This window comes from Haemaphysalis longicornis, unplaced genomic scaffold (assembly GCF_048455015.1).
Source record: "Haemaphysalis longicornis isolate Haplotype H1 unplaced genomic scaffold, Haemaphysalis longicornis Haplotype H1 scaffold_2, whole genome shotgun sequence".
NCBI lineage: Eukaryota > Metazoa > Arthropoda > Arachnida > Ixodida > Ixodidae > Haemaphysalis > Haemaphysalis longicornis.
The window spans coordinates 106,495,167-106,510,091 of NW_027526295.1; the positions used below are offsets into that span (position 1 = coordinate 106,495,167).

General features: G+C 45.2%; 1 long non-coding RNA gene and 1 pseudogene across 1 annotated transcript in view; both read left to right on the plus strand.

Moving 5' to 3' along the window:
- The window catches only part of LOC144167286 (uncharacterized), a 45,194-nt gene that overhangs the window by 23,405 nt on the left and 6,864 nt on the right, over positions 1-14,925 (plus strand). The window contains exon 2 of the long non-coding RNA XR_013321921.1: positions 11,464-11,646. This is a non-coding gene — a long non-coding RNA (uncharacterized LOC144167286). The remainder of the gene's footprint in view (positions 1-11,463; positions 11,647-14,925) is intronic.
- LOC144167285 (acetylcholinesterase pseudogene) lies at positions 1,014-2,350 on the plus strand (annotated as a pseudogene).

Here is a 14,925-nt window from a genome sequence, read left to right on the forward strand (position 1 = left end):
CAATGCACGCATCTCCCTGAGATACAGAATAAAAGACGTGAAAAGGTTCCTGGTTTCTTGCGCGTATTTTACCACCACTATTCAATTATGAAGGACGCGCAATCTTCACACCAATTATCTGACGTCTGCCATTACAACATAGTGGCCAGTGACTAAGTACACTGAAGATGGCTAACTGTGAGCTACTTAAACCACACAACTTCATTTCTGAACAGAAACTCAAAGTTACCGACGAAGTAGTAAACATAACTGTTTTTTGAAGACAGAGAATAAAAACAGATTGGAAGCCAGCGCAAGGAATCTTGAATCGCTTGTGCTGCGGTTTCGATCACCCATGAGGCTTTCTTACTTGCGCCACTTAAATAATGCCAAAAGCTCTGCAATTCTACTAATCATATAATAGATCCCACTGTATAAAATACACGGCAAACCAGGAAATAAGACTTTTTTCAATCCTATTCAGCGTCACTTGGGAGTGGTATTTAATACGTTGTTTGCCTCAGGAGCTACGGTTTGACTAGTTATTAGTATAAAAACAATTTTGCGTAGTGCCGCCATGACATAATACAGATCTACGTAATTTATACCTCTTCATTGCAGGGACCGAAGATGCATTGGCGGATCTGGCGACTTTCCTTTTGGATTTTGTTCACCAACCTCACATGTGACCTAACGTTTTTGGCCAAACTTGTTGCCGGCAACGCGGAAAACGATACGCTAACTGTGGAAACGAACAAGGGCTGCGTTAAGGGATTTTTAAAAAACACTACGACCCAGAAAACAGTCCGTGTTTTTTACGGCATACCATACGCTGAGCCACCCGTAAGACAGCGGCGGTTCCAGAAGCCCGACGAAAAGGAAAACTGGACTGAAGTACTTGAGGCTACCATTATGCCAAACTCGTGCGTTCAGATAGTCGATAAGGCTTACGGTAATTTCGACGGCAGCCTGATGTGGAACGCCAATACCAACATGAGCGAAGACTGCCTCAAGCTAAACGTGTGGACCCCTTATCCAAACCCACAGAACTTATCCGTCCTTGTTTGGATCTAGGGTGGCGGATTTTACAGCGGCACATCCACGCTAGATGTCTACGATGCCTCCGCACTGGTGGCGGAGGAAAACGTTATTGTAGTCACAATGAACTACCGCGTCGCTTCACTCGGCTTCCTATCGTTCGGAAATGACCTTGTCCCTGGAAACGCGGGGCTCTATGACCAAGTCCTTGCGCTTAAATGGGTTAAAGAGAACATCGCCGCTTTTGGAGGTGATATCAATCGCATTACGCTCTTCGGCGAAAGCGCCGGTGCAGTAAGTGTTGGTTTCCACCTTTTCTCACCTCTGTCACAAGGCCTTTTCACAAGAGCAATCCTTCAAAGTGGATATATCACGGCTCCTTGGGGTTTTCACGACAATGCTACTGCTCGTAGATCGGCGATGGCATTGGCAAAGACTTTCAATTGTTCGGAAGCACTAAACAATGACACCCTGCAGTGCCTCCTCGAAAAAAATGCAAGTGACATTGTACAGAATGAGACCTGGTGGGGAGGTGTTGTCGACTTCCCATTTGTTCCGGTGCAAGATGGCAAACTGATACCGAACTCAACAGAGGTGTTGTCAAGCGATGTAAATTTCACAAGTAACACCACAGTTTTACTTGGATCAAATGCTAATGAGGGTTCGTACTTCTTGGAGTACTTTTTGGGACTCCCAGCAAACTCCACACCCCCCAAAGTTACAGTGGAGAACTTCACCGCGGTAATCAGAGCTCTGAACCCAGTTATGGGTGAGCCTCCGATGAACAAGGTCCTGGAATTTTACGGAAACGAAATTCCGAATTCATCAGAAGGGAAGTTGAGTGTTCTGGATGATATTGTTGGTGACTATCACTTCACCTGTCCCGTCGTGCAGTTGGCCGACCTTCTCAGCAAAGCCGGAGCGCGTGTGTACCAGTACATGTTTGGCCGCCGGTCATCACAAAATCCTTGGCCGCAGTGGATGGGAGTAATTCACGGCGAGGAAATACCCTTCGAATTTGGGGAACCTTTTAACAAAACAAAGCAGTACGAAGAAGCGGACAAGAACTTGAGTGCCATCGTTATGCAATACTGGGCAAATTTTTCGAAAACAGGGTGAGTGCACTGGAGTTTTGTAAGTTTTCTTCTTGGAAACACACTCTGTATGTACAAGGGCCTAGTGTTCAGGTAATGCATATTTAACTCACAAACTAGGGGAGTAATTGACTTATGGAAGGAGGACCTAGTCCAGATGTACAGAAAGATGTTTTATTGCAATGAATTGCGGCGGACGTGGCCACAGGGCAAAATGATCCTTCACGTACGCCTGGCAGATAGCGGCCCTGCCAAAGCTTGTCCTTCTACTCGTCGGTACACGTCAGTGCGGGCTCATTCATTTATTTTGGAGATGATGGTCGTTGTCGGGCTACTCAAACGTGATCATTTTGGTCCACGGGTAGGTCAATCGGTCTGACTGTTCCACGATTCAGCTGCACGGCGGGAAGTTTATAGAATTCATTCTTGAACGAGACCTTTGTTTAGAAAAACATTTCCTAACAACTGAAACTGGTAACGATGTTCATACTTATCAACATTGTTGAGCAAAAAGAAAACGTTAGGCGTAGTTGAAGAAAGGCATCATTGCATAAGTGATATTTACAGTGTACTTTTATTTTAACATACGTGCGCCCTTGATTTCAGACATGCGCACATGAACGCAAAAAAATATCGTTGAAATAAATGTGTTGACCCCAAAATAGAAAATGAGCTCACGGCGACCCCTGTGGTAGTGTTCCAAGTTCAAAAGTAGCAAGTAGGTTGAGTAGACGGCACAAGCAGCGGAACACTGGAAAATTGAATTGACTTGAGCAAACCTTCTCTGTGTTCATCCTGGAAGAAAGAAAGCAGGAGGGAAAGAGGATGAGAGGTGGCTGGAAAAGAAAAGAGTGGCATTCGCGTGGCAGACGACTATCGTCTCTTCGAGGACATTTGCAGTGAAGTTAGTTGATACGTGGCCGATCGACGTTTTTATATTCTAAAGATGGTTACGAGTTAAGGGTCAATTGAGTTTATGTATGAGATCCACGGTCTTCTTTCTTTTCCCACACTCCCTGAAGCGCACTCTCCTTCCTCTTCCTTACCATCGAGGAACTCCTAACGGCCAAACAGGGTGGTAAACCGCTATGCACAAGGCGGGAAGTTCAGACGGTACCATAACAATAGCTGCCTCGGTTCCCCTCCGGTGTGACACAAACACGATGCCACTAGAACGTGTACAAGAAGGGGCAACGGCAAGAAAATGAATACACAGAACAACATTTTTAAATAAACAAAATAAATTTTATGTACCATCGCATTGATCCTAACATTACGAGCGACTTTCGAAACGAGATTGACACCACTGACTGGGGATATGTCTAATCTATGAGTGACGCTGACAAAGCTTACGATGCGTTTGTATCTACAGTGAAAGCCACTTGTAATTCTTCTTTGCTTTGAGGCAAGCAAGAAAATGCAAAAATAGAATTCCTCAGGTAACAGCAGAAGTAATCCGTAAAATCAAATCAGAAGACAACCTACACATAAATCCAGCAAAACACAAAATCCTGCAAAACTACACACGTATAAACATTATCCCAATCAGTTAAACCGAGATTTAAATAGGGCGAAACTAGAATATGTTAGCAACCTTTTCGACCGCTCTTTGCGAGATCAATGGGACAAACTAATTCGATTGCTTAACTTCCGGTAACAAAGCGTTATTGCTTCCATTGAAAAAGACTAGAAGGTCCTCTGCGGAAAGGAGCGATTCAACCAGTTTAATCGGGTATTTGTCACTATCACACAATCGCTGTGTTAAGCAAAAATATTCCTTATGCCTGTATGGTACCAAGCGTCGGAGGAGCTTTATTTATTTTTTCAAGTACTGAATTAGAAATTATATCCCTGTTCTCAAATCTTCGCTGGAGTAAATTTAAGGGTAAAGATGGTTTTCAAATTCAAACGTTCAAATTTGTAACAAACGTATTGTCCCCGACACTGACATATATTTACAACCTGCCTTTAAGTACCGGTGTCTTCCCAAAACAAATGCAAATTGCAAAGGTTGTTGCAATACATAAACATGGTTCTGTTCCTCACTTTTCCAATTACAGACCGGCATCTATCCTACCAGTACAATCTAAAGCGCTAGAAAAAACCCTTCATTGCTGATTGATTACCTTTTTATGCAAGCATTCTGTTGTTTCCGATTTTAGGTATGGATTTAGAAAACAGCGATTCACTGAAATGGCATTAACTAAGCAAAAAAAAAGATTATAATAGACGCTTTTGAAGAAAAGCTCATTGTGCTAGAAATATATGTTGACCTATCCACGGCATTTGACTCTACTATTTCAAAAACTCAGTCATTATGGCATACGGGGAATAGGACTTGCTTTAGTCGGACCAGGTGCTATCGGACCAGGTGCCCCGTGACAGGCGCACAAAATGTTCGGTCGCATTGCCGTTGGAAAAGTGCGCCCATCACCAATAGAAATATGTCCTTTGCATTATCAAAACTCCACTTGTAGAGGGCGCCGTCCCGGAGGCTGCATGACGAGATATTCCGGATAAAAGCACGTGAACACAAACGCCAAGGCCGTCTAGATGCTGCATAACCAGAAGCATTTCAGGGTCTTTTCGTTTGAATTGGGCATTTGATAAGCTCTGGCGGCTACAAACAACGGAAAGTAATCGTCAAAGTTTGAGCGCACTGAGTTTATAGGCGCCCGCGATAAGCAATCAGCATCATTTGGTTTGCATCGGGACTTGTAGACGGCCGTCACGCCATACTATCGCATCAGAAGGGTCTGTCTAGCAAGGCATCCTAATGTGTCCTCCAGGTTCACCAGCCAGCACTGCGACTGGTGATCGCTGACAATATTAAAGGGCCTGGCGTTTAATGTCACAGCCCAACACTTAAGGTTAACGTGTTTCCGGATCCCTCTGATTGCTCTGACGACGGTCAGACACTCCTTTTTCAGTTGTGAAGTACTTTACCTCCATTTTTGAAAGAGGACGGCTGCCGTAGGCTAGAACGCGTTCTCCTCCATCCTGCCACGGAACGTGGATCGCGCCGACATCAAAGGTACTAGCGTATGCGCGGATTTTCGTGTCCCTATATTCGTCAAAATAAGCGTCTATAGGCGGGGTTTGTAGCCGGCTCCCGAGTTCTTTGAAGACGATTTCTTGTTCGTCTTTCGGCTTAAAAGATACGTCGTCTTTGCAGGCCGCCTCACTGGTTCTGCAATATCCGAAGAAGTATCTACAAAGCGCTTGTAATAGGCAGAAAGGCCCAGGAAGCGCCGGAGTGCCTTTTAAACAGCGAAGCTGTTTAGAAAATCGTATTTTTTGTGTTCGCAGTTAAAAATCAACAGAAAATTCCTAGCATACCCACTCAGGGAGATTGGCCAGGACTGGCCAGAACCTGCATACTCACTTAAGACGATTGGCCAGAACGCTCCAGTGTTCGCTGTAATGGCGGCCAATCTTGTTCGCAATTGAAAAGACTCCAGTATTCACTCTAATTGTGGTACTTGCTGCTTGGAAACAAAATCTCACGTCATAGGGGACGCTGCTCCAAGGCGATGTCCAATTATTATCACTTCCAAAAAAATGAAGGAAGCTGACATAGCAACAAAGATGGAGTAAAGGTGGTTGCAGCAGCGAAGAATAATCAAATCGGCTGCAATCGTTGACTTAATTAAACCATCGTGTCGGTCCTGAAGATACGTACAGCTTCGCGTAACTTGACGTCTTACGCGTTAGTATGAGCTTCCTCCACTTTTTATCGGCTGGACTTGGGAAACCTGCTGCAGCTGCTGTCTTGCCAGGATCTGTAGGGATTTCTGCCATGATGCGGTAACATGCTGCTGGTAGCCAAAGTTACATTTTATAGGTTTTATAAGTTAAAGTAGTCGGTTTCACGGCTTAGTGGACTATCCGCAACCTATGTAGATGTTCTTCAAAGTTTCAGGGAATACGACCACCTCGTCAAAGTAGACCGGAAGTGACTGCTATTTGATAACTATCTCGACAGCGTTGATCATTCGCTGGAAGGCAGCAGGGGCTGAGCAAAGACCGAATGGGAGCACTTCGAACTCGTTGATCCCATTGCAGGCGGCAAACGTGTTCTCCTCACGATCTCGCTTGACAACTTCGATCCACCAGTATCCAGTTTGAAGATCTAAGGACGAGAAACATTTCGCACTGCTCAACCGGTCAAACGCATTGTCCATAGCGGAAGTGGATAGGCTTCTTGTTTTGTTATGCAATATGGGTACCTTTAGTCCACACAGAAGCGCATATTTTTCTTTCTTATGAACTACCACTATAATGGCACTGCCGATAGAATTTCTACGGTTGAAGTACATCGCATTCTAACATGTCTTTCTCTTGGTCCCGTGTGGTTGATGATGATGATGGTTTGATTTTATTGGCGCAAGGCCGACATGGGTAAAGAGCGCCAAACACAAAGTTATTTGATGAGGAGAGAACACCAAATAAAATGAGTTAAAAGACTATGAGCACGGCTGGTGTAAAGGGCCAGGGTGAAGAACAAGAGTGGTTAAAGATAAATAAGGTGGCTGGTGTATAGGACCAGGGGTAAAACTATGAGTGGTATGAGATGAGTTGTAAAAAGTGAACTTCTGATAGGAACTTAAAGGTGCGCTGAACAGAAAACATGGCATCGTCTCCTAAGAAGTATGACGGGTGGGGTGAAATATGTCGTGTGTGTAGTTGTGGGAAGTGTTTTTTATAACACACTCCCACCTGCTCCCAGGATCTCCAAGAGCTCTGTGCAGCAGGTGCGGAGAGGCCCTAACCGTGATCCATATCCTCATACAATGTAAGGCACTCGACATTACACGACGCAAACACTTCCCGCAAACACGTCCCACACTCCACACAGAAGCGCATATTTTTCTTTCTTATGAACTACCACTATAATGGCACTGCCCATAGAATTTCTACGGTTGAAGTACAGCGCATTCTAACATGTCTTTCTCTTGGTCCCGTGTGGTTGATGACGATGATGGTTTGATTTTATTGGCGCAAGGCCGACATGGGTAAAGAGCGCCAAACACAAAGTTATTTGATGAGGAGAGAACACCAAATAAAATGAGTTAAAGGCTATGAGCACGGCTGGTGTAAAGGGCCAGGGTGAAGAACAAGAGTGGTTAAAGATAAATAAGGTGGCTGGTGTATAGGACCAAGGGTAAAACTATGAGTGGTATGAGATGAGTTGTAAAAAGTGAACTTCTGATAGGAACTTAAAGGTGCGCTGAACAGAAAACATGGCATCGTCTCCTAATTAGTATGACGGGTGGGGTGAAATATGTCGTGTGTTTAGTTGTGGGAAGTGTTTGCGTCGTGTAATGTCGAGTGCCTTACATTGTATGAGGATATGGATCACGGTTAGGGCCTCTCCGCACCTGCTGCACAGAGCTCTTGGAGATCCTGTGAGCAGGTGGGAGTGTGTTATATGAGTGTGGCCTATCCCTAACCTAGCGAGGGCAACTTCAGTGTGTCTGTTGTGTGTGTCAGTCGTGTATGGGCGCAAGAGTGGCTTTATTATGTGTAGTTTGTTGTCTGTCTGTTGATTCCAGAGTGCTTGCCATGTTTCGCGAAGGTGCTGTCTGATGTGTGGCTTGAGGTCAGTGTAGGGTACTGTTGTTATGTCCGGTGTATTTGTATGTGCAGCAGCAGCGGCCATCTGATCAGCGGTCTCATTTCCCGCAATCCCAGAGTGGCCTGGAACCCAACACATGATCACCTCGAGATTTAATGCATACGCTGACATAATGGTTTTATACACTACTATAAGAACATGGTTTTTAGAAGACTTGTTGGATGACAATGCATGTACAACATTCAGTGAATCTGTGAAAATGATAGCCTTGGGTATTTCATGTTGCACTATGTGATTTAAAACAAGCAAAACTCCATGGGCTTCCGCCGTAAAAATGCTGGTCTTCGAGTTCAGGGTCTTAGAGACTCTAAAATCGGGTGCGTGCGCCGCACACGACACAGTAAGGGCAGTTTTTGATGCGTCACTGTAAAACTCTGCACACTCATGCTTAGACTGCAGGGACAAGAAGTGCTGCAAAATAGCAGTTTGTGGTACCCTGGTTTTTTTCAATTTTCACGAAGGACATGTCACAACACACAGGTTGAAGCTGCCAGGGTGGTAAGACGTCAGTAAAAGAAGATGTGTAAATATCTAAAAAGGAGATGTTGAAATTTGAAGCTTCCTGTCTCACTCTAAGTGAGAACGGCAAAGGAACAGACGGGCGATTTACAAACAGTGGCGATGTGGATGTATCATTAAAAACAGATTTAAAAGGATGGTTATTCAAAGATGAAATTTTAAAAGCGTAGGGAAAGTCCACATACGTTCGTTGGTACTCAAGGCACCAGTTATTACATTCAACATATAGACTCTGGGCCGGGCTAGTCCGGAAGGCACCCGACGCAAGGCGCAGACCCAAGTGGAGTACTGGATCAAGACTTTTTAGGGTTGTTTTCGATGCCGACCCATACACGACACTGCCGTAGTCTAATCGAGACCCGACTAAAGCGGTAAAGACCCGGAGAAGCAGTTCGTTGTCTGCACCATAGGATTGGTTGGAGATAACCTTGAGAATGTTTAGTGTTTTGAGACATTTATGTTTAAGTGCTTTGATGTGTGGAATGAACGTGAGCTTTTCGTCAAATATGACACCTAAAAACTTGTGCTCCCGTTTAACAGGAATAGGTGCACGGTTAAGCGTAATCTCAGGGTCCGTGTTAATCCCGCGCTTGCGGGAAAACACAACACAAGTACTTTTAGCCGGGTTCAGTTTAAACCCGTTAAGGTCCGCCCAGCCAGCAAGTTTCTTAACACCGAGCTGTACTTGACGTTCGCATATTAACAGGTTACAGGATTTAAAAGATATTTGCACATCGTCTACATAGATGGAACAGCAAATGGTCGGCGGCAATGCCTTTCGGAGGGAGTTCATCTTAACTATAAACAACGTGCAGCTTCCCGTGTGGTTTCACATTCCTTGTAGGATAGGGGGTAGGGATGTGGGTATACTTGCTTTGTTGCTTCGTCCACGACGATCCGATGTTTGGCAACGGAGGTTAGCCGCACGTCTGACGAAGGAGTAAAGGATTCGCGAATGTCCCAGAGGAGGTCTGTCAGATGCTCTTTCTGTTCTGGCAAGAGGTCTGGGCTGATGTCGGTTAATCTTATGTCTTTCGCATGTGATGCTTTAGTCTGTTCCGTCACCGCAGCGCACAGATCTGTCAATTGAATAAATTCATGCAAAGATGTTATGGCGTCTCCTTTTGCGACGTGAAGAAGCTTATTTATGAAGTTTGTCAGAACGACGTTTGCATAGCTCTTACGCAGGGGGAGAAGAGTCCTTGCAACCCATATGTCCCTTTCTACCCTTTCTAAAAGCAAAATCACGTTAACTTTCACTAATCACAAACAAATTCTAGTCCAGTCCTATTTCACGAAAACCACAACACTACTTCGGTTTAGGATCATTCCCCGACGTCGTAGTCGATTCCCCAGAAAGCGCGGACATCCTTTGGTTCCGAGTCATTCCCGGCAATGGCTCCTTCTGTCGGGAACGTTACCGTACGTGCCTGCAGGTGAAAAGATGGCGCAGTTTGTTTGCAGGAATTAGATGTTACACACTAAACTTTTGTACACCCATTTGTACACCCAATTGCATCTCCGTCACCCCAATACTCAAAAATATGCACCCCGTTCATAACCAGGGTTGGGGACAAGCATGAATTGGAAAGCTTAGGAAGATCTTTCGAGTCAAGCCCCTAGACATCCGTTAATTTACGCCGACAAATAGGCCAATAAAACAGCCTTCGCAATTACAAGAGTACACCACCGAGGAATTGAAAAGACTTCCGCAACAGTTATTGGCAACGGCTCCACAACTGCAGAAGAAATCGCAATAACCCTCGCAGCCACTACATCTCAAGACATTTTCAACACGGTCACTGATAGTGGGCACAAGAGCAGCTTTCAGCACAGTATGTCTTACGCGTATCGCCTATTTGCCCCGCAAGTTTTCCTCGCAGTGGCGTATTGCTGGATCCCTCCATCTCCATCGTCACACGGGGATTCCGGCAATCTTTCTGTCTGCTGAAAAACTGCATCCCGAACATCGCCTTGTACACGCTCCAGCTATCGCACCGGTGACAAGCAACGAATTCAACGACAATCAAAGAAAAGCCAACATCGTCTACAGCGCTACCGCCCTTCACGAAGAGTTTAAAAGACCCGCGCAGCCTTGTTCTCGCCAGTGGGCACGAGAGCAGCTTTCAGCACAGTATGGCATACGTTTATCGCCTATTTGCCTCACAGGTGCGTAACCAAACTTGTTTATATGCTAAGCGATGCGATTCTAGAGGTCTATTGCTGCTTCCGTGCCCGCGGGGTTTTTGTGATACTCTACGTAATTGTGTGGATGCTGCCCTTTTGTTGCTTTGTTCAAAGGATATCGAGGCCAACCTTAGTACCACTAAATCATCAAAGTCTCGCTCCGATTCGCCTAATGAACCGGCAGTTGAAAATTCAGTGGAAACTAGTGAAATGTTACAGATGCTAAGAGATATTAACAAAAGAACTGAGGAACTGGCACAAGGTCAGGTCCCTACAAAGTAGGGACTTGTAATCATAGTTCGGGAACGCTGAGTCCCAGAGTGTAGGGGAGCTTCAGTATTTCCATTCCTACCATCCCACGTGCAAGTAGCTGAAACACTGCACCGAAATACATCGCTTTTTGACACTCCAGTTTGATTGTTCTCAAACAAGGTTATGGTGCAGTCATCAATCGAGGTTGAAGTACACATTAAAGGGAAACTAAATGATCTGAAGAAGTTGGCCAGTATCTATGGATTATGTTTCCGAGAATCTAAAGCACTATTCTCTCAACCAGGAGATGTTGAACAACCCAGAAAATGATGATGATGAACAAGCCAGAGTTTTTGAAAAACATGTATTTTAAATATATAAAACATGTGCTTGCCATTTCACCACAAATATGGTATATATTTGAGAACTATTGGAAAAAGTGAGAACACTGGTGGTCTTGCAGGACGCAGTTTAGGCGATGCCGGTGTCCTTCAATGCTTGACTCTGGCGATGCTGACGGTGCGAAAAAACTCGCGGCGGATGGCATTCCTTTGTTGGCACGTACTTAGAGTGTAGAACCTCCTTAAACACCTTGTAACTAGCGGATGTTGAAGGGTACTAATACAAATGGCTGGTTGGATTTGAATGAAGGAATATGGGCGTGAAATGTTTTTAACCGCGCAATAATGGGTGTTTGACAAGGCCGTTTCGAATAAACAGGTTCAAAAGGTAGTTTCGTTCTTGTCTACTTTGCAGAAATCCAAACTGTGGTGAGTATGGTGAAGAATCATGTAATGAAACGTGGCCTGTACGAGAAGGCAGAAACAAAACATACCTTTTGCTCAATACGAGCATCAGGGTCGACCGTCAGTATAAAACATACGACTGCGGATTCTGGAAAATCATCCAGAACAACTGGACCCGGCCTAATGATAACAAGTAAGCCCGACCTTTTTGTTCGTACTTTGTGCAAAAAAGTCACTCAAGCTACGTAAACTTTCTCCTTTTCACTTACACTCCTCTGTCCTGCTGTCTTTTGGTCGTCAGGCATCTTTTAAAACCGCAATCCAACTTGCGAAGCACACAAAGAAAAAGAGAGATGTAAACAAAAATCGCCCCAATTTTTCTTCTGGACACAGCTACTGCTCGGACACGGTTGCAATTAGGGACGTGCTAGAGGTCAACCTGTCTATGCGAAAAGTTTTAGTGATCTCGCATAAGTTATATTTAAAACATAAGAAATGTTCTTACCCCCATACGAACACCCAATGCCAGAGGTATTGAAAACGTTCAATGTGGTCGCCCTCTGCACTGCTATTTGAACGATGGTCGTCCACTATTATTTTTTTCAAAATGCTAAACATATTTTGTATTTTCCTCGAGTGCATAATAGTTTTTAAAAATCTGAGCAGGTGTGCATGCCAGGACGACTTCTTTATTATAGGTCGAGTTATTGGTAAAGGCTGTTATGTAATACAGGGTGAAGGAAAGGCCTTGTAAATCTCAATAAACTACAAAGTGACCATATAAAGATTACTTATACATTAGCCCATATTTTATATGGCTATGCAAAAGGGAAACCCGGTGGTGTTGCTTACGCAGAAACCATTCCCGGCCCAACCACATGTGTATTTGAAAAAAAAAGAGAAGTTCCAAAAAAAAGAAGTTACGAGTAACAGGGACATATTGGCTGGTTTTATAAATAACTTAGCTACGCTCTCGCCTTTACCAAATTTGGTGTGTGAAAAGGCGCTTCGGTGAGGGCGAACAAGAGTCTCTAGCTGAGCAGCACGGGAGCAGCGAGTTCGCGTGTGAAGCACAGCTCAAGGGGCATGGTGTGCAGGGTGGAGCGGCACGTACTGGTGGAGCGGCACGTTACAGCTTCGCTGGCGAGCCATCTGTACGTACTGCAAGGACGCATGTTTTTAACGCCGTGTTATCGCCGTGTTCTAAAGAGAAGCTAATCTTCTCGAAAACTAGGCGTCGAAGTCGTTTGGCGAGATAAGTTTATTCCTTTTGACAGCTGAGGTGTGCGATTATTCCCTAATATGTGTGCAGCCGCTGAGTGAATATACTGAAACCAACACAACGTCCAGGTATGCATCGACAGGGTGCCGGCGTGCCGCCAGCGGAAAGGATCTAGCTCACATGATGACGAGGGCTCGAAATTGTACGCTCCACCCGCTTCCCGATCTCGCGGTGGCACCACTGATCGCAACGACCCGGCCAAGAAGAAGGCAAAAAAACTATGTACCCCTCCGTGTAACAATGACGATGACTGAACGCTAAGCTTTCTTGGAGGGGGGGGGGGATTCCTTGACGTCCGTGTGGATTTAGACTTTGGCTCGCATACAGTTTGGAATTTGAGCCGTTGAGCTTTGACTTAGGCTCGAACGCACTTTCCTAAGGCGTTGCGCTGCTGAGCACAAGGTCGCGGGTTCGATTCCCGGCCGTGGCGGCCGCTTTTCTGATGGAGGCGAAAAGCAAAAACGCCCGTGTGTACGAGATTTCGGCGCACGATAAAGATCCCCAGGTGGTCAAAATTAATCCGGAGCCCTCCACTACGGCGTGCCTCATCGCCTGCGTTGCGTCGGCACGTTAAACCCCACAATCGATTAAATCAATCGAACGCACTTTCAAATATACATCGCAGAGACTTCGACTTTGATCCTTCGCGGTTTATTTTTGCAGAAAGATTTGCGTTCAAACCAATGTGGTCATTAGACTAAGGGATGCATAATTATTCTGTTTGAATTTGCACGTCCATGCACCACTCTACAAATACAAACTGCTTCGACGGGGTAGGGATGGCGCAAGGAGGTGCAATCGGACTCGCGCACCGGTGGATTCCGGATCACTCTATAACGCAAGGGACGCACGTTCGATTTCGAGCACGGGAAGCGTTTTTTCTTTCGTTTTACCCACAATTTTTATCACCGTCAGAGAAAGTCCACTTTCCTGCAGTGGCTGTTTGATGCGACTTACGCCGTCAGTGATTGATTGAACTGTTTATTTTAAAACATGAGAAATGTGACTCCCAAAATTAATAGACTCTTCCGAAAGCATTCTCCAGAGCGGATCAAGTTCTAACCTTAAAGGTCGTAAAGGGAGCAGCCTAGAACGAGGATGTTCTACTCAGGTGGTGCTCCTACGTTAAAGTGGCGGCACGTAATAACCCAGAAATTCCCCACGCCTCCGCCGCACCCAACTAACCGACCCTGCCCGCACTACAAGGACTCCACAGTCAAACAGAACATTCGATACCTCCTGTGGCACTGTGGGGGCCTACGTGAACTCTCTGCCTCACACGCTGGACAGGGGCCTTCATATGAATAGTGGACGACGCCCACAAATTCCAGTAAGGCCAAAGAGCCACTAGTCTCCCTGTAAGAGAACAAAGAATCAGGCGTAACTCGAAGATTGTTGGTCCTGGAGAAGCCCTGCGCGCGTTTTCAAACTCCCTTCTTCCTTACGCCACCGGCCACAACTTCGCACTAGTTAGATTGATTCATATATTCAGCCACATCCGAGCGGGTGTTGATTGATTGTTTGGAATTTGTGGTATTACTTTTAAACCCAAATGCACGCTTATATCCTTGTCTTCGTGAGAGCGTGAGAACTGAGCCTATGGACGCTGGATTGTAGATGGTTGGAAGCGATCAGGACTAAATTACAACGCTGACGTAGGCATTTGCCCTGAACGTAGAAGATAACGTGTTGAATGATGTATTGTACACTTGGGTACATGATAAGAACGGTAATAGCTCGTGTAGTGTATCAATCCTCCGAAGTGGCAGACCCGGTTGCCAACGCATTCGGGGGTTTGGAATGAGGTTGCACATAATGAGTGAGATTGTCTTCTTTTTCACACCCAGATTTCTTGCAGTCACTGCAGGAATTTAACTCCCATGTAATTATTTCTACTTTCAACTTTTCTAAAAAGCAATTGTAACTCAAAACGTAGCTGATACTTTTTATGGGCAGGTCCTATGATTTTGTGATGCAGCTAAAGAAAAGGACAAACAACGACTGAGAGCAGAAAGAGTGTGGCCCTTGACTATTACACGTAGAAGAAGCGCCGACACTTGGTTTGAGCTACATTCAGGGTTTGCCATGCATGTGAGTGCTGTGTTAGTAAGCGCGCATTGCCTTGTGCAGGAAAGTCACCAGCAAAACATGCCTGTTCGCGCGGCATTGCGTGTCGTACCAAGATTGAAT